A 17,735-nucleotide genomic window follows, 5' to 3' on the forward strand; every position below is an offset into this window, starting at 1 on the left:
CCGAAGTGCTGGGATTACAGGCTTGAGCCACTGCGGCTGGCCCGATAAAAGTTTGTTTTTGACCAGAAATACTTGCCAGAGGCCCCTCAACTCACTTAGCCATAGCATCTGCTTTCTTGGCTTACTTCTAAGACTGGCTGTGCATATGTAGAAGGAAAAAGAACATTAAAAAAAGTTTTGCGATTCTGAGGCAGAGTAGTTTAATAGAGTGTGGAGTTGGGAGGCTGAAGAACTAAACTGTACACAAGGTCCAGTATGAATTTTGTGACTATGAACAAGTAACTTCATATCCTTCTATGTCAGGGAAGACTGAGTTGTGTAGTGGAAAGAAAGGGGCTTTGGACAGAGTTTACTGTGTATTCATCCATTCATTTAAAAAACAAAAAACAAACATTTATTACATTCTAGGCAGTACGCCAGGTTCCAGGGAGACAGTGATCTGCCCTCAGTGAGTACTATTTATTGATTTTGAGCAAATTTTCACCTCGAGTTTACTTTCCCATGTGTAAAAGGGATGAAAATAACACCTATTCCATATTTCCTAAGAATCACTGTTGTAGTGATCCATAGTTCTAGCAGGAGATTTGAATTCCTTGAGTATGCTGACTGGAAAAAAAAAATGAAAACTGCGTATTAGTTCAAGTTCTTCATTTGTAGGTGACAGAACAGGGCTCAGAAAATTAACTGACCATTCTAGTTCCTTTTTTACTTCTCACATGCAATGGAGCTTCCCTGAAGATTCTTTTGCAACTTTTGGGGCCTCTCCTTCCCCTCCTCCCTGGCCTGGGTGCTCCAGCCTACCCAGATGCAATGTTCCAGAGCCCACTGTGGATGCATTCATTTTGCTGAGTTCTTCCTTGGCAGTCCACGAATGCCATCTCTTGTCTTGAAATCCAACCATCCAGTAACTCCCAAGTGTCACCTCTTCCATAAAGTCATAACCCCTCGACTTGAAGAGGCCATTCTCTCTGGGAATCTAAGAATGCTTTGTACCTTGGCTTATTATAATGATCCTTAATCTGTGGAAGTTTCATCCCACCCTAGATCGTAAATTGTATCCTCTTGCCTATTTCATGCCAGTGGTGCATTGAGTAATGTCTTGTAACAGAGCTGACTGAATTCCTGAATGAGTTGAATGGCAACACAATAGCAATAACACCTGAGCAGTCTACCATGGGTGGTTCTATTACTACCTATGTAGTCATAAAACAAGGCAATAAATATGAAGCAATTATGTCAATGTTGTTGTTTTGTTTTGAGACAGGTTTCACTCTGTTGTCCAGGTTGGAGTTCAGTGGCATGATCACAGCTCACTGCAGCCTTGACCTCTTTGGGCTTGGTGATCTTCCCACTTCAGCCTCCCTAGTAGCTGGGACTACAGGTGCATGCCACCATGGCTGTCTAATTTTTGTATTGTTTTTGTAGAGATGGGGTTTCACTATGTTGCCCAGGCTGATCTTGAACTTCTAGGCTCAAGCAATCCTCCTGTCTTGGCCTCGCAAAGTGCTGGGATTACAGGCATGTGCGACCATGCCCCTAAAGGGGACACATCAAGGGAGGTGAGTAGATGGAAAGCAGTTTGATTTGAAATAGCTGGGGAAATGATTATTACTTTTTTCCTTTTTTTGCCGGGAGACTCCCGGTGTTGGTGGATATAATCATTGTTTTCAATTTTTTGAAGAGCTGTCAAGTGGAAGACATTCTGTATTGCTCCAGGCAGCATAACTACCAGCAATGGAAGGAAATAAAGGGAAACAGATTTCAGCTCAGCAGGAGGCAGAACTTTCTAACATTTAGAGCTGTCCAACAGTGGAGCAGGCTGCATTACTTGAGGGAGTGAGCTCCCTGAAATTTGAACTGTTGAACAAGATGACCATCTGGCTGAATGTACAAGAGGGAATTCCTGCCTGGGCGGCAGTTGCACTAGTGACCTTTAAGGAGGTATCTTCCAATTCTAAGGTTTCTAGACTGTTTAACTCAGCTAACTTGACCTCTGAGTTATGCTGTTAAAAAAATTATTAGACAGCTCATCTATTGACTTACTTTAAATAACTGCATGGTCAAGTTTACGATAAGATTTTAGAAACTGAGAAGTGGGAAAGCAGGTTTAATACTTAAAATCCAGATACCATCCAAACCAATTAATTAATGGCACTTTGAACAAAAGGGAAGGGAGGGGCCGGGAGCGGTGGCTCACGCCTGTAATCCCAGCACTTTGGGAGGGTGAGGTGGGCGGATCACGAGGTCAGGAGATCGAGACCATCCTCGCTAACACGGTGAAACCCAGTCTCTACTAAAAATCAAAAAATTAGCTGGGCGTGGTGGCGGGTGCCTGTAGTCCCAGAGACTCGGGAGACTGAGGCAGGAGAATGGCGTGAACCCGGGAGGCGGAGCTTGCAGTGAGCCGAGATCGCACCACTGCACTCCAGCCTGGGCGACAGAGCGAGACTCCGTCTCTAAAAAAAAAAAAAAAAAAAAAAAAAAAAAGGAAGGGAGGTTTGTGAGTGGTGTGTGCGTGTGTGTGAGAGAGAAAGAGAGAGAGACGAGAGAAAGAGAGAGTCATTCTTTTGAATAATGTGTCCTGGGCAACTGAGCGTTGTCACAGAAAGCATAAAACGCTCTACAGTTTTGCTTTACACATACTTGCTCAGTCGGATTCTTCACTTCCAGCATTACTGCAGGCGGAAACCAGGGCTCAGGCCTGGTAAACAACCTTCCGGAAGACGATTCTGGACCCGGACACCCACTACCGCCTCAGCGGGCAGCTGACCTAGGGCTGCCTAAGGAGGAAGTGGGAGCCCCCGGCCTCCCGGGCGGAACTACCGCTCCCAGGGGCGCCCGCGGCGCCGCGCACGCGCGCTGGCGTGGCGGCAGCGCCGCTGCAGGACGCAGGGAAGCCAACAGGCGAGTGGCGAAGGTGGCGGCAGCGGCGGCGGGGGCAGTCACCGGCGAGGGCGACGGCTCCGAGGCCGAGTGGCGGTCCGGCAGAGTCCTCCGTGTCTTCATCCGCATGAGCCCCTTGGTGAGCGCGCGTCCCGATTTAGCCCGCGCGCGGTGCGGCGCTCCCTGCCTCGCGGCCGGCTTGCTCCGGCCTAGGGCCGCAGCCTGCCTCTGACGGCCGGGCCGTCCGGTCCAACTGACCCCGGGGTCCCGGGACCTTCCCGTCAGTGTCGGGCGAGGTGGGGGTTGGGGGACACTGGGTTAGGCTCAGGGGAGAAATGTGGCGGCGCGCAGGAGCCAGGGCGGCCTGGGGCTAAGGAGAGGGAGAGGCGCGTGGGGGATGGGATGGGAAGGGACTGGGGGACCGCCGAGCGGTCTCGGGTGGGGGCCAGAGACTAGAGGCCCGGCAGGTAGGGAACTGAGTACAGGAGGCGAGAACAAAATGGAATGTCTTTTGAGTGTCGCTGATAAAGATGTCGTGCTGCGGGGAAGCTTGACAAGCTGGACACACGGGTCTAGGGGCAGCCCACCTACCACAGACACTCACCATACTTGGCATCTTTCCTCTTGCTGTCGGAGGTCTGAAAGTGAGGTAGCTGTTGGTTATTTCCATCCCTTTCAACTTCACCTTTTATTGACTGGCAAAATTGTAATGGGTGCTGGCTAGGCAAACCACAGAAGTACACACAGGGTTCTGTGTATAAATGTGCATAAAAACAGGGAGACATAGTGATAGGTTCAGATGAGAACTAGGTCAAAGGAGGAATCAGTGTTTTTATTTTTAAATTTATGACGAAAATAAGTTCTGAGCAGGACTTTGAACTAGAGAGGGGTTTTAAACTGGAGTTCATTGACGGATAGAATTAGAAGGGTCCTTTCACTAGGATGATAAAATGACATTATTTTTATTGACTGCTATCTGAAACTTATTATTTCCTTCAGTTGTGAATGTGGACAACAAGCCAGAGTAGAATTAGCAACGCTTATGACTTTGTCATCAATAAAAATTACGGATATTTTTGTATCATATTTACAGTTGCAGACAGCTCAGAATATCATTTATGGTTATCACTTCTTTGAATTTCTGGTGTTACTAGACCCGCCGTTAAGACCTTGTTATTTAATGTGATAATAAGGCTGTACATATATTATTACCATATTAGTTTGTTAAGTTGTGTTGCTAATATTTCTGTATAGTTGGCTTCCCTTGCAATCACATGTATTTAATTATGCATTTAAAAGAAATCTGAGAACGGGACCATAGGCTTCACCAGACTGCCAATGAGGTCCATGCACAAAAAGATTAAGAACTCCTGAAATACTATAGGGGGCTGAGGCGGGCGGATCACTGAGGTCAAGAGATGGAGACCATCCTGGCCAACATGGTGAAACCCATCTCTACTAAAAATACAAAAATTAGTTGGGTGTGGTGGCCTGTGCCTGTAGTCCCAGCTACTCGGGAGGCTGAGGCAAGAGAATCGCTTGAGCCTGGTAGGTGGAGGTTGCAGTGAGCCGAGATCACGCCACTGCACTCCAGCCTGTCAACAGAGTGAGACTCCGTCTCAAAAAACAACAACAACAACAAAAAACCCTCCTGAAATAGAAGTAAGTTTTTTTGAATCTATAAGTCTACTTAGAAGAACATCTGAGTCATTAAAGTCAGACAGGATGACAGTGTAGACGAAAGAGAATTTCATAATCAGGGAGATAAAAGATTTGGATGGGATCAGAGTAGCCTTTTTTTTTTTTGGTTTTGAGATGGAGTCTGGCTCTGTTGCCCAGGCTGGAGTGCAGTGGCGTGATCTCCGATCACTGCAACCTCAGCCTCCTGGGTTCAAGTGATTCTCGTGCCTCAGCTTCCTGAGTAGCTGGGACTACAGGCACCCACCACCATGCCCAGATAATTTTTATATTTTTAGTAGAGGCAAAGTTTCACCATGTTGGTAAGGCTGGTCTCAAAGTCCTGACCTCAGGTGATCTGCCTGCCTCGGACTCCCAGAGTGCTGGGATTACTGATGTGAGCCGCCGCATCCTGCCCAGAGTAATCATTTTGAAAGAACAGACCATAGATGTTTCATTCAGGGTAATGGGGAGTGAACAAAATAATTGGAAGAAGAAAGGGAAGTGAATATGTTGGCCTTTAATTTTTGTATTAAGGCACCTCCCCAGTTCCAAGTGATTGCAGCTCTGTAAGCTCTGATGTTCTGATGTAACCCTGTGAAAAGAAATTTTACTGTTTGCTGGTTTTCTTTAAATCATGGAGGTGGAATTTTGTTTTTTTGGGACGGAGTTTCACTCTTGTTGGCCAGGCTGGAGTGCAATGATGTGATCTCGGCTCACTGCAACCTCTGCCTCCTGGGTTCAAGCAATTCTCATGCTTCAGCCTCCTGAGTAGCTGGGATTACAGGAGCGCGCCACCACGCCCAGCTAATTTTTGTATTTTTAGTAGAGACGGGGTTTTGCCATGTTGACCAGTCTGGTCTCAAACTCCTGACTTTGTGATCTGCTCACCTCGGCCTCCCAAAGTGCTGGGATTACGGGCGTGAGCCACCGTGCCTGGCCCTAATTTTTCTATCTTGAAATGAAAAACAGGAGAATCTCTCTTGAAATATATTTTTTGGGCCAGGCATGGTGCTCATGCCTGTAATCCCAGCACTTTGGGAAGCCGAGGTGGGTGGATCACCTGAGGTCAGGAGTTCGAGACCAGTCTGGCCAACATGGTGAAACCCTGTCTCTACTAAAAATACAAAAATTATCTGAATGTAGTGGCGGGCACCTGTAATCCCAGCTACTTAGGAGGCCGAGGCAGGAGAATTGCTTGAACCCAGGTGGCGGATGTTGCAGTGAGCCAAGATTGTGCCATTGCACCCCGGCCTGGGCTACAAGAGCAAAACTCCATATCAAAAAAAAAAAAAAAAAAAAAAGTGTGGGCGTGGTGGCTCATGCCTGTAATCATCCCAGCACTTTGGGAGGCCAAGGTGGGTGGATCACGAAGTCAGGAGTTCAAAACCAACCTGGCCAAGATGGTGAAACCCCATCTCTACTAAAACTACAAAAATTAGCCAGGTGCCTTGATGGGTGCCTGTAATCCTAGCTAGTTGGGAGGCTGAGGCGGGAGAATCGCTTGAACCTGGGTGGCAGAGGTTGCAGTGAGCCGACATCGTGCCACTGGGAGACAGAGTAAGACTCTGCCTCAAAAAGAAAAAAAAAAACGAAAAACAAAAACAAAAAACCCCAAAGCCATTTTACTCTTGCTATTAACTTTCTTTTCATATGTGATAGAAAGTAAACATACTATAGAGGTGAAAAGTTGGTAAGTCATTTTCTTGAAATTCGTTTTCAAATTCTTATTTGCTTCATTTCGGCATTTGCCTTCTCACTGACAAATCTCTCTTAACATTTTCTTCAGACTGTGTGTGGCTTGAAATTTTTACCTGTTTGTAAACAACCTGTCAACATCTTGTAGGAGATTTTTTTTCCCCTCTAAAATAATAGCAATAATAGAAAACCACTACAGTACCCTTTTTCTGGATAAAATGAAGGGGGAGTATGAAAAGGTGGATAAAACTTTTTATGAAGCAGATAATTGGTACTGGAACAGTTTATGTTGAGTTGAACACACCATATTGCAAGTCACTGCCTTGAAGAGATCTTCCCTGTCACTTTCTGCGTCCTTACATCACTCTCTTTGTCATTCTTTGTCCTCTTCCCCTTTATTTTCTTTATAGCGTGCTTCTATCTCTTATTATGTCGCTTGTACGTATATTTATAGAGTATTTTAATCTTTTTCTTTTCTTCCTTGAATGTTAGCTTCATGACAATAGAGACTTTGTCTTCACTGCTGTTCCAGAATAGTGGATGGCACACAATAGGTGCTAAGTAAATACTTGCTGATTAAATAAATGAATGGATGAGTTTATAGAAGCTAAGTATTTTATTTGTAAGAATAAAGCACATCCATTTAAAATCTTGCAAATCGTATTATACATACTGGGTTGAATTTCATCTTATGTTTTTCATCTTACTTTTTTTTTTTTTTTTTTGAGATGGAGTCTTGCTCTGTCACCCAGGCTGGAGTGCAGTGGCACGATCTCAGCTTACTGCAACCTCTGCCTCCTGGGTTCAAGTGATTCTCCTGCCTCAGCCTCCCCAGTAGCTGGGACTACAGGTGCCTGCCACCATACCTGGCTAATTTTTGCATTTTTAGTAGGAAGCAGGTTTCACCATGTTGGTCAGGCTGGCTTTGAACTTCCTGACCTCAAGTGATCCACCTGCCTCAGCCCCCCAAAGTGCTGGGATTACAGGAGTGAGCCACCATGCCTGGCCATCTTACATTTTTTTAAATACAGAAAATTATTTCCCAGCACTATGTTGTGCTTTTGTGAGCATTTGGTTTCATTTGGGGACTAATCATTCTTGGTACATGCTGCCATGTAGGTTTGATTATTCTTCACTTTGTATGATGTAATAAAAGGGAGAATCTGTAGGTGAAGTTCTTGTTTTGCTTAGGTTCTTTTACCTTTTACTGTGTGATCCTAAATTGTTTTATTTCTCCTCGTTCTTCTTCCTTCCTTCTTCCTTCTTTTTTTTTTTTTTTTTGAAACAAGGTCTTGCTGCATTGCTTAGGCTGGACTTGAACTCCTGGACTCAAGTGATCGTCCTGCCTCAGCCTTACCAAGTAGCTAGGACTATAGGTAGGCACCATCACGCCTGGCATTGTTTCTTTTTGTTTTCTTTTTTTTTTTTGAGAGGGAGTCTCACTTTGTCTCCCAGGCTGGAGTGTAGTGGCATGATCTCGGCTCACTGAAACCTCTGCCTCCCGGGTTCCAGCGATTCTCCTGCCTCAGTCTCCCTCCTGGGCTGGGACTACAGGCAGGTGCCATGACGGCCGGCTAATTTTTGTATTTTTTAGTAGAGACGGGATTTCATCATATTGGCCAGGCTGATCTTGAACTCCTGACCTCGAGATCTGCCCGCCTTGGCCCCCCAAAGTGCTGGGATTACAGGCATGAGCCACTGTGTCCAGCTGCATTGTTTCTTAATTGCTCTCTTATTCAGTATGTTGAGGGCCACAGATTTGCTTCTGTCAAAATGAAAGCAAAGGAGCTCTAGAAAGCGATATTGGTGCTAGAATTAGCACTGAATTACAATCAGTGTAACTGATTAGTAATCAAGGAAGTGAAAGCCAAAATAAGTGAAAATATGTTTTTCACATCAGATTTATAAAAAAAAATTTCATGTCTGGGCTGGGTGCAGTGTCTCACACCTGTAATCCCAGCACTTTGGGAGGCCGAGGTGGGCGGATCACCTGAGGTCAAGAGTTTGAGACCAACCCGGCCAACATGGTGAAACCCCGTCTCTACTAAAAATATAAAAATTAGCCGGGCGTGGTGGCACATGTCTGTAATCCCAGCTACTTGGGAGGCTAAGGCAGGAGAATCCCTTGAACCCGGGAGGCTGAGGTTGCGGTGAGCTGAGATCGCACCACTGTACTCCAGCCTGGGCAACAGAGTGAGACTCCACCTCAAAAAAAAAAAAAAAAAATTTCATGTCTGACAATATCAAATATTGGTGAAGATGTGGCAAAAATGGTAATTTTGGAAACTACTGGCCAGGCGTGGTAGCTCCTGCCTGTAATTTTAGCACTTTTGGAGGTTGAGGGCCACTTGAGACCAGGAACTGGGGAGTTCAAGAACAGCCTGGGCAACAAAGTGAGACCCCCCATCTTTATTAAAAAAGAAAATATTTATAAAAAATTAAAAAAAAAGAAACTGCTACCAGTTACTGTTGGGAGGAGGAAAAACTGTTGGTTGAGCGTAAACTGTTACAGCTGCTTTTGGAGACAGTATTTGCAGCAAATACTGTCAAAGTTGAAAATAAGCATACTCTATAATTTCATGTCTATAAGGGAATACGAATGGGAGGTAGTGGCAAAGGGGATGATATCTACAATTTTTTTTTTTTTTTTTTTAGACGGAGTCTCACTCTGTCGCCCAGGCTGGAGTGCAGTGGCGCGATCTCGGCTCACTGCAAGCTCCACCTCCCGGGTTCACGCCATTCTCCTGCCTTAGCCTCCCGAGTAGCTGGGACTACAGGCGCCCGCCACCACGCCCAGCTAATTTCTTGTATTTTTTAGTAGAGACGGGGTTTCACCATGTTGGCCAGGATGGTCTTGATCTCCTGACCTCGTGAGCCACCCGCCTCGGCCTCTCAAAGTGCTGGGATTACAGGCGTGAGCCACCACGCCCAGCCCGATAGCTATAATTTTCTTTTTTTGAGGCTAGACACAACTGTGACAATTAACAGTTAATTCTGGGAGGCAGAATATACGTGCTAAATTATTATTTGTATCTTTCCCTATTTTCTGCTGTTTTGTTTTTTTTCTTTTTGTTTTTTTTTTTGAGATAGAGTCTTGCTCTGTGGTCCAGGCTGGAGTGCAGTGGCGCCATCTCAAGTCACTGCAACTTCCCCCTCCTGGGTTCAAGAGATACTCCTGCCTCAGCCTCCTGAGTAGCTGGTACTACGGGCACGTGCCACCACACCTGCCTAGTTTTTTGTATTTTTAGTAGAGATGGGGTTTCACCATGTTGGCAAGCCTGGTCTTGAACTCCTGACCTAAAGTGATCCGCCTGCCTTGGCCTCCCAAAGGGTTGGGGTTACAGGCATGAGCCACTGAACCCAGCAGGTTTTGTTTTTTTGTAATCCATAACTTTTAAATATTATTTTTGCAACTCTTTGAAAAATTGTAAGCCTACAGAAGAGTTGTTCAGCAAACATTCATCTGTCCTTCACCTAGATTTGCGGTTAACATTTTGCCATGTTTACTTTACACATAGAAGATGCACATTTTACTTTGGGAATCCGAGATGGACAGATTACTTGAGCCCAGGAATTTGAATTTTGAGACAAGTCTTGCTCTGTTGTCTAGGCTGGAGTTCAGTTGCACTATCAGGGATCATTGCAGCCTTGACATCCTGGGCTCAAGCGATCCTCCCACTTCAGCCTCCTGAGTAGGTTGGGATGCGCCACCACACCCGGTTAATTAATTGTTGTAATTTTTATTTTTTGAGATGGAGTTTCGCTCTGGTTGCCCAGGCTGGAGTACAATGGCACAATCTCAACTTATCTCAGTTTCCACCTGCTGTGTTCAAGCAATTCTCCTGCCTCAGCCTCCCGAGTTGCTGGGATTACAGGCATGTGCCACCATGCCCAGCTAATTTTGTATTTTTAGTAGAGATGGGGTTTCACCATGTTGATCAGGCTGGTCTTGAACTCCTGACCTCAGGTGAACTGCCCACCTTGGCCTCCCAAAGTGCTGGGATTAGAGGGGTGAGCTACCACACCCAGCCAATTAAAAAAAAATTTTTTTTTTTTTTTTATTACTGGGGAGACAGGATCTCCCTATGTTCCCCAGGCTGGTCTCAAAACTCCTGGGCTCAAGCAGTCCTCCCAGCTTGGCCTCCCAAAGCTTCGGGATTACAGGTGTGAGCCACTATGCCTAGCTGCTAGACTTTAAAATAAACTTTATTCGGCCAGGCGCAGTGGCTCACACCTGTGATCCCTGCACTTTGGGAGGCCGAGGCGGGCAGATCACGAGGTCAGGAGTTCGAGACCATCCTGGCTAACACTGTGAAACCCTGTCTCTACTAAAAATACAAAAAATTAGCTGGGCGTGGTGGCAGGCGCCTGTAATCCCAGCAACTCGGGAGGTTGAGGCAGGAGAATCGCTTGAACACAGCAGGTGGAAACTGCGATGAGTTGAGATTGTGCCATTGTACTCCAGCCTGGGCAACCAGAGCGAAACTCCATCTCAAAAAATAAAAATTAACCCAGGAGGCGGAGCTTGCAGTGAGCTGACCTCAAGCCACTGCACTCCAGCCTGGGCGACAGAGCAAGACTCCGTCTCAAAAAAAAAAAAAAAAAAAACAAAACAAAAAATTAGCTGGGCTTGGTGGCTCACGTGTGTAATCCCAGCTACTCAGGAGGCTGAGGCAGGAGAATCGCTTGAACCTAGGGTTGCAGTGAGCCGAGATCAACGCCACTGCACTCCAGCCTGGGCAACAAGAGCAAAACTCAGTCTCCAAAAAAGAAAAAAAAAAAAAAAAAAAAACCCCAAGAACTTTATTCTCCTGGTGCTTTCTTAGCCACCGTCACAGCGTTGTCACGTCTCACTTTACCAAGCTGGCTCCACTGAGGGTTTGTGAGCTGCTCTCCAGTGATGGCACATAGTTCTTATTACCTAACAAGGTGACACTACCTGATCATGGCATTCTGGAAATTGTGACAATATGTACTGATCTTTTGTTGGTGCAACTAACAATATAAAACTTGTTGCTCTGTAAATGTATGCTTCAGTTTAATTAGTTTATTTAGAATAATTACCCCTAATACTGATTTTTGTTTTTGTTTTAGAGACAAGGTCTTGGTCTGTCATGCAGGCTGGAGTGCAGTGGCGTGATCACAGCTCACTGCAGCTTCCATCTCCCTGACTCAAGAGATTCCCGTGCCTCAGCCTTCCCAGTAGCTGGGACCACAGGCACATGACACCGTGCTTGGCTAATTTTTGTGTTTTGTATTTTATTTTTGTTTGACCAGACGAATTTTAAATACAAGTTTTGTATTTTTTGTAGAGGTAGGGTTTTGCCATGTTGCCCACACTGGTCTTGAACTCCTGAGTTCAGGTAATTCATCTGCCTCGGCCTCCCAAACTACTGGGATTACAGGCATGAGCCACTGCGCCCAGCCACTCATAATGTTTGTAGATAGTTTAATAGCGAAAGTAGGTACATTCCAGTGGTAACACATTCAGTTTATTATTTTTTCCTTTTTCTTTTTTTTTTTCTTTAGGGGTAAGTGTACTGGAGAGAGTTGGTTATACATTCTAGGAATCTCAAAGGTAAAGTACAATTTAAAAATAATTTTTTAAATAATTAATTTTTTTAAGTTTGCATACAGCTACAGATTTTTAATTTTTATGTAAGTGGAATCATTTTTTTTTTTTAGACATATTCTCACTCTGTTGTCAGAGTGCAGTGGTGCCATCATAGTTTACTGCAGCCTCAAACTCCTGGCCTGAACAGGGTGATCCTTCTGCCTCAGCCTCCTGAGTAGCTGGGAATATAGGAGTGTGCTGCTTTGCCCAGCTGAGTCCTCCTTATTTGCTTTGGACAGACTAGTACTTGAAAAAATAATTTTCAAATGTTTAGTTGAGTATTTTTTTTTCCTTCAAGTTTTTGGAGGCTGTTTTTTTGTCATACACATCTCCTTCTCTGGAGTTAATTTTCAGTTATGTATGTTTTACACTTGAACTGCCTAAACTTGTGTTTGCATAGAATTATTTTCAACTTTAACTCCTTAAGTAATCCTTTTCAAGATATTTTAGTTTTTTTTTTTTTTTTGAGTTGGAGTCTCGCTGTGTCGCCCAGGCTGGAGTGCAGTGACGCCATCTCAGCTCACTGAGCCTCAGCCTCCCAAGTAGCTGGGATTATAGGTGCCACCATGCCCTGCTAAGTTTTTGTATTTTTAATAGAGACAAGGTTTCACTATGTTGGCTAGGCTGGTCTTGAACTTCTGACCTCTAGTGATCCGCCTGCCTCAGCCTCCTGCAGTGCTGGGATTACAGGCATGAGCCACCGTGCCCGGCTTTTTTTTTTTTTTTGAGACAGAGTCTTGCTGTGTTGCCCAGGCTGAAGTACAGTGGCATCATCTCTGCTTACTGCAACCTCTGCCTTCCAGGTTCAAGTGATTCTCTTCCCTCAGCCTCCCTGGTAGCTGGGATTACAGGCGCCCACCACCACATCTGGCTAGTGTTTTGTATTTTTATTTTTATTTTATTTTATTTTATTTTTTTTTTTTTGAGACAGAGTCTCGCTTAGTCGCCCAGGCTGGAGTGCAGTGGCGCGATCTCGGCTCACTGCAAGCTCCGCCTCCCGGGTTCACGCCATTCTCCTGCCTCAGCCTCCCGAGTAGCTGGGACTACAGGCGCCCGCCGCCTCGCCCGGCTAATTTTTTGCATTTTTAGTAGAGACGGGGTTTCACCGTGTTAGCCAGGATGGTCTCGATCTCCTGACCTCGTGATCCGCCCACCTCGGCCTCCCAAAGTGCTGGGATTACAGGCTTGAGCCACCGCGCCCGGCCGTGTTTTGTATTTTTAGTAGAGACAGGGTTTCACCATGTTGGCCAGGCTGTCTCAAACTCCTGATCTCAAGTGATCTGCCTGCCTCAGCCTCCGGAAGTGCTGGACTAGGCTCAAGCCACCATGCCTAGCCAGATGTTTTAATTTGTAAAGGAACTAGAACCAAAAATTTTATACTGTATACACATTTTAGAATAAGTTTTAGGCACCTAGCTGTTTGATTTCTGGTAACTAAGATTATAGTCAGTTAAACTTTACTGCTGGCGAGGCACAGTGGCTCATACCTATAATCCTAGCACTTTGGGAGGCCGAGGCGGGTGGATCCCTTGAGGTCAGGAGTTTGAGTCCAGCCTGGCCAACATGGAGAAACCCTGTCTTTACTAAAATTACAAAAATTAGCTGGGCATGGTGGCACACACCTGTAGTCCTAGCTACTTGGGAGGCTGAGGCAGGAGAATTGCTTGAACCTGGGAGGCAGAGTTTGCCGTGAGCCAAGATTTTGCCCCTGCACTCCAGCCTGGGTGACAGAACGAGAGTCCGTCTCAAAAAAGCAAAAACAAAAAAATCTTTCCTTCTTTATGCTTACCTATATTTTCTAATTTTTCTGGATATGTTTCAATATGTATTATGATTTTGTAAAAGCATTTCAGAAAGGTGGTTATTTTTTGTTTCAAAGCTGAAACCCAGTTTAAAACTTGGTAATATAGTGGTCAGAGGAAGTGGTGAATATCTTGATACTTCAGTTTCTAATATTTAATATACATATAAATGAATGGTTGAGGCTGGGCGCAGTGGCTCGCACCTGTAATCCCAGCACTTTGGGAGGCTGAGGCACGTGGATCACCTGAAGTCGGGAGTTTGAGACCAGCCTGACCAACGTGGAGAAACCCTGTCTCTAGTAAAAGTACAAAATTAGCCAGGCGTAGTGGCGCATGCCTGTAATCCCAGTTACTCGGGAGGCTGAGGCAGGAGAATCACTTGAACCTGGGAGGCTGAGGTTGCCATGAGCTGAGATCACGCCATTGCACTCCAGCCTGGGCAACAAGTGTGAAACTCCATCTCAAAAAAAAAAAAAAAAGGGTTGAGTGAAGGACTTAATAGACTTCATAGGGGTTTCTATAATTTTTTTTTTTTTTTTTTTTGAGTTTGAAGATGAAGCAGATACCTGGTAAGTGCTTGTGTCTGAAAGAAAAGTAGGCCGGGCGCGGTGGCTCAAGCCTGTAATCCCAGCACTTTGGGAGGCCGAGGCGGGCGGATCACAAGGTCAGGAGATCGAGACCACAGTGAAACCCCGTCTCTACTAAAAATACAAAAAATTAGCCGGGCGCGGTGGCGGGCGCCTGTAGTCCCAGCTACTCAGGAGGCTGAGGCAGGAGAATGGCGTGAACCCGGGAGGCGGAGCTTGCAGTGAGCCGAGATCGCGCCACTGCACTCCAGCCTGGGCAACAGCGTGAGACTCCGTCTCAAAAAAAAAAAAAAAAAAAAAGTATAAAAGTATAAATTTAGTTCTAATACTCTGTGTGTGTGGCCAAAATTATGTTTTTATATACCTTTTTTTGTAAGCCATTTAAAAAATACAGGCTTTAAACATACTCTTGTAAGTGTATAAACAGATACTGCGTCTGCTTGTTAATCTAAGATGTCTGTCCGAAAAGGTGCTTGCTTGGTCTTGCTCCCTTATAATGCCGGTACACCCACGCTGGAGACTAGTAGAAGGCATGTTGTCAAACGTGTTTAGTTCTTTTTTTTTTCCTTACCAATTTATGTGTCATTTATTTTCTGTGAATCTTTGGAAAGATTAAACCCACATGGTTCTTCTGTCGGAAAAAAGACAAAAAAATTAGTCAAGGCATATTAGCCTTTTTCCTTTCTCCTAGGATCAGAGTGTAGTATTATCCTGCCAGACAATCTTAATTTTGACGAAATACTTACATTTTTCGGACGTAGATTAACTTATTTTTTTATTTTTTATTTTTTGAGACGGACTCTTGCTCTGTTGCCCAGGCTGCAGTGCAGTAAGGCAATCTCGACTCACTGCAACCTCTGCCTCCCAGGTTCAAGCAATTCTCCTGCCTCAGCCTCCTGAGTAGCTGAGACTACAGGCACCCACCACCACACCTGGCTAATTTTTGTATTTTTAGTAGAGACGTTATTTCACCGTGTTAGCCAGGCTAGTCTTGAACTCCCGACCTCAAGCGATCCACCTGCCTCAGTGCTGGAATTACGGGCGTGAGCCACCACACCTGGCCCTCCTTTCACTTTCTAATGCGGAATTCTAATCTATCCCTTTGTTTTACTTGTGTTATTTATATTTACTTACTTCCATTATCTTGACTACTTTACAAAAATGCATTAGGTCCAAAAGTTATTAACACTTAAGGCTGAATTGCCAAATGTTTAAAAATACAGATTTCTGTACCAGAAAAACTTTGCAAAAACTACATTAATTCTTTTTTGAGATGGTGTTTCACTCTGTCTCCTAGGCTGAAGTGCAGTGGCGTGATCTTGGCTCACTTCAATCTCTGCTGCCTGGGTTCAAGCAATTCTCCTGCCTCAACCACCCGAGTAGCTGGGATTACAGGTGCCTGCCACCATACCTGGCTAATTTCTGTATTTTTAGTAGAGAAGGGGTTTCACCATCTTGGCCAGGCTGCTCTTGAACACCTGACCTCGTGGCCCACCTGCCTTGGCCTCCCAAAGTGCTGGGATTACAAGCGTGAGCCACCGCGCCCGGTCAAAAATATATTAATTCTTTTTTTTTTTTTTTCTTTTTTTTGAGAGTCTCTCTCTGTCGCCCAGGCTGGAGTGCAGTGGCCAGATCTCAGCTCACTGCAAGCTCCGCCTCCCGGGTTTATGCCATTCTCCTGCCTCAGCCTCCTGAGTAGCCGGGACTACAGGTGCCCACCACCGCGCCTGGCTAGTTTTTTGTATTTTTTTTTTTTTTTTTTTTTGAGACGGAGTCTCGCTCTGCCGCCCAGGCTGGAGTGCAGTGGCCGGATCTCAGCTCACTGCAAGCTCCGCCTCCCGGGTTCACGCCATTCTCCTGCCTCAGCCTCCCGAGTAATTGGGACTACAGGCGCCCGCCACCGCGCCCGGCTAGTTTTTTGTATTTTTTAGTAGAGACGGGGTTTCACCGTGTTAGCCAGGATGGTCTCGATCTCCTGACCTCGTGATCCGCCCGTCTCGGCCTCCCAAAGTGCTGGGATTACAGGCTTGAGCCACCGCGCCCGGCCAGTTTTTTGTATTTTTTAGCAGAGACAGGGTTTCACCATGTTAGCCAGGATGGTCTCGATCTCCTGACCTCGTGATCCGCCCGTCTTGGCCTCCCAAAGTGCAGGGATTACAGGCTTGAGTATTAATTCTTTATGCAGAAATTATTTCATCTTTACTAACTCCTTTGGAACCCAAGGAATCTAACTTTGACTCCTCTAAAACAAAGTCCTTTTAATATCTAACTATTCCAGGTTGTGATAGGCCAACTTGGATTCTGACAAAGTAACTTATTATTAAGGCCTCTCTATGAATAAGTTTCTGTTCCTTAATTTGAAAATATTACCATGATAATGGTAATAGTAATAACTGACTTTTATTGGATTCGTTCTCTTTTTCTTAGGCATTATGCACATTATTTGAAATTATGAATTCCATAATTGTATAGAGACATCTTAATGATTGATTTCTTTTTGAAAAGCTATTTTAACAAACTGGATAATGGTGACTAGGAGGTTTCTTTTGGGTAGAACCACAGTAATGATAGTAATGCTGTTTGAAGTTTGATAATGAATATGTGTAATTTTTATGAAACATCATTCTGGTAAATGTGATGAAATGTACCTGACAGCCCTCTGTTTACATGCTTTCTTTAATTTTGAGGGTGGACTCTTGAATCTTGAAACAGGCTTTACCAGTATTACAGCTCAGCAAAAATGCAGCTGAGGCTCAAAGTTCTCTTTCTGCTCCTTCATTCGGTTGTTTTGTATACCCACTGTATTTATGGAAACAGCTAAGTTCATCCAGGGGACCAAAGCTTCCTCAAAGCCTGGGGGTTGTGAAAACTTCCTCTCATAAGTTTACAGTGTTCTAAGGATTTTAGATTGTTTTAGTTACTTGGTTTATCTTGATCTCCAGATTTATATATATCTTACTGAGTTGTCATTAGAGATTGTTAAATTAGATTTGGTGGTATTTAATTTCACACTCATACAATTAATGGAGGTGTATCTAATTGTGAAAGTTCCAGATAGGCACTTATTTCTAGATTGGTTGGATACTTCTATGTTATTTATTTCCTCTGGGAAATAATGGGGTATACTTTTAATGCCATTGCAGTTCTGCTTGTTAGTGTGTAGCTTGTTATTGTTGAACTATGTCTTCTTTTGAAGTTAAGTACTATGCCCTTTTTGTGGCATTTGAAAATTTTCTCATTTTTACAGAATTTGTCTTGTGTGTTTCAGTAATTGCACTAGTAGATCTTCAGCAGGGAAGAGCTTGGTGTCAAATTTTTATTGTTTTTCTTTTCTTTTTTTTTTTTTTTTTTTTAAATTCTTCAGCTAAGACCGCAGAAGACGTGATTTATTGTATGGGTGTTATACTTGGCTACAAGTAAACACAGAAATAGTCCAGAATGTCACAGGTCCAGGGCAGAGGACCAACATGGGCA

The 17,735-nt window shown here is 44.6% G+C and overlaps 1 protein-coding gene across 13 annotated transcripts in view; it reads left to right on the top strand.

The window, feature by feature from the left end:
* The first annotated feature begins 2,878 nt into the window (after positions 1-2,878).
* LOC105463922 (GTPase activating protein and VPS9 domains 1) overlaps positions 2,879-17,735 on the top strand; it is a 111,073-nt gene continuing 96,216 nt past the window's right edge. For 7 of the 13 annotated variants that reach the window (XM_071078340.1, XM_071078343.1, XM_071078342.1 and 4 more), the window contains exon 1: positions 2,880-3,022. The gene's annotated coding sequence lies outside the window, so the exon portion shown is untranslated. Of the gene's footprint in view, positions 3,023-11,787; positions 11,837-17,735 lie in introns of all 13 variants that reach the window. The other 6 variants (XM_024787392.2, XM_024787393.2, XM_071078341.1 and 3 more) reach the window with 3 other exon arrangements.

The sequence above is a fragment of the Macaca nemestrina genome, chromosome 14 (assembly GCF_043159975.1).
Source record: "Macaca nemestrina isolate mMacNem1 chromosome 14, mMacNem.hap1, whole genome shotgun sequence".
Taxonomy (NCBI): Eukaryota; Metazoa; Chordata; class Mammalia; order Primates; family Cercopithecidae; genus Macaca; species Macaca nemestrina.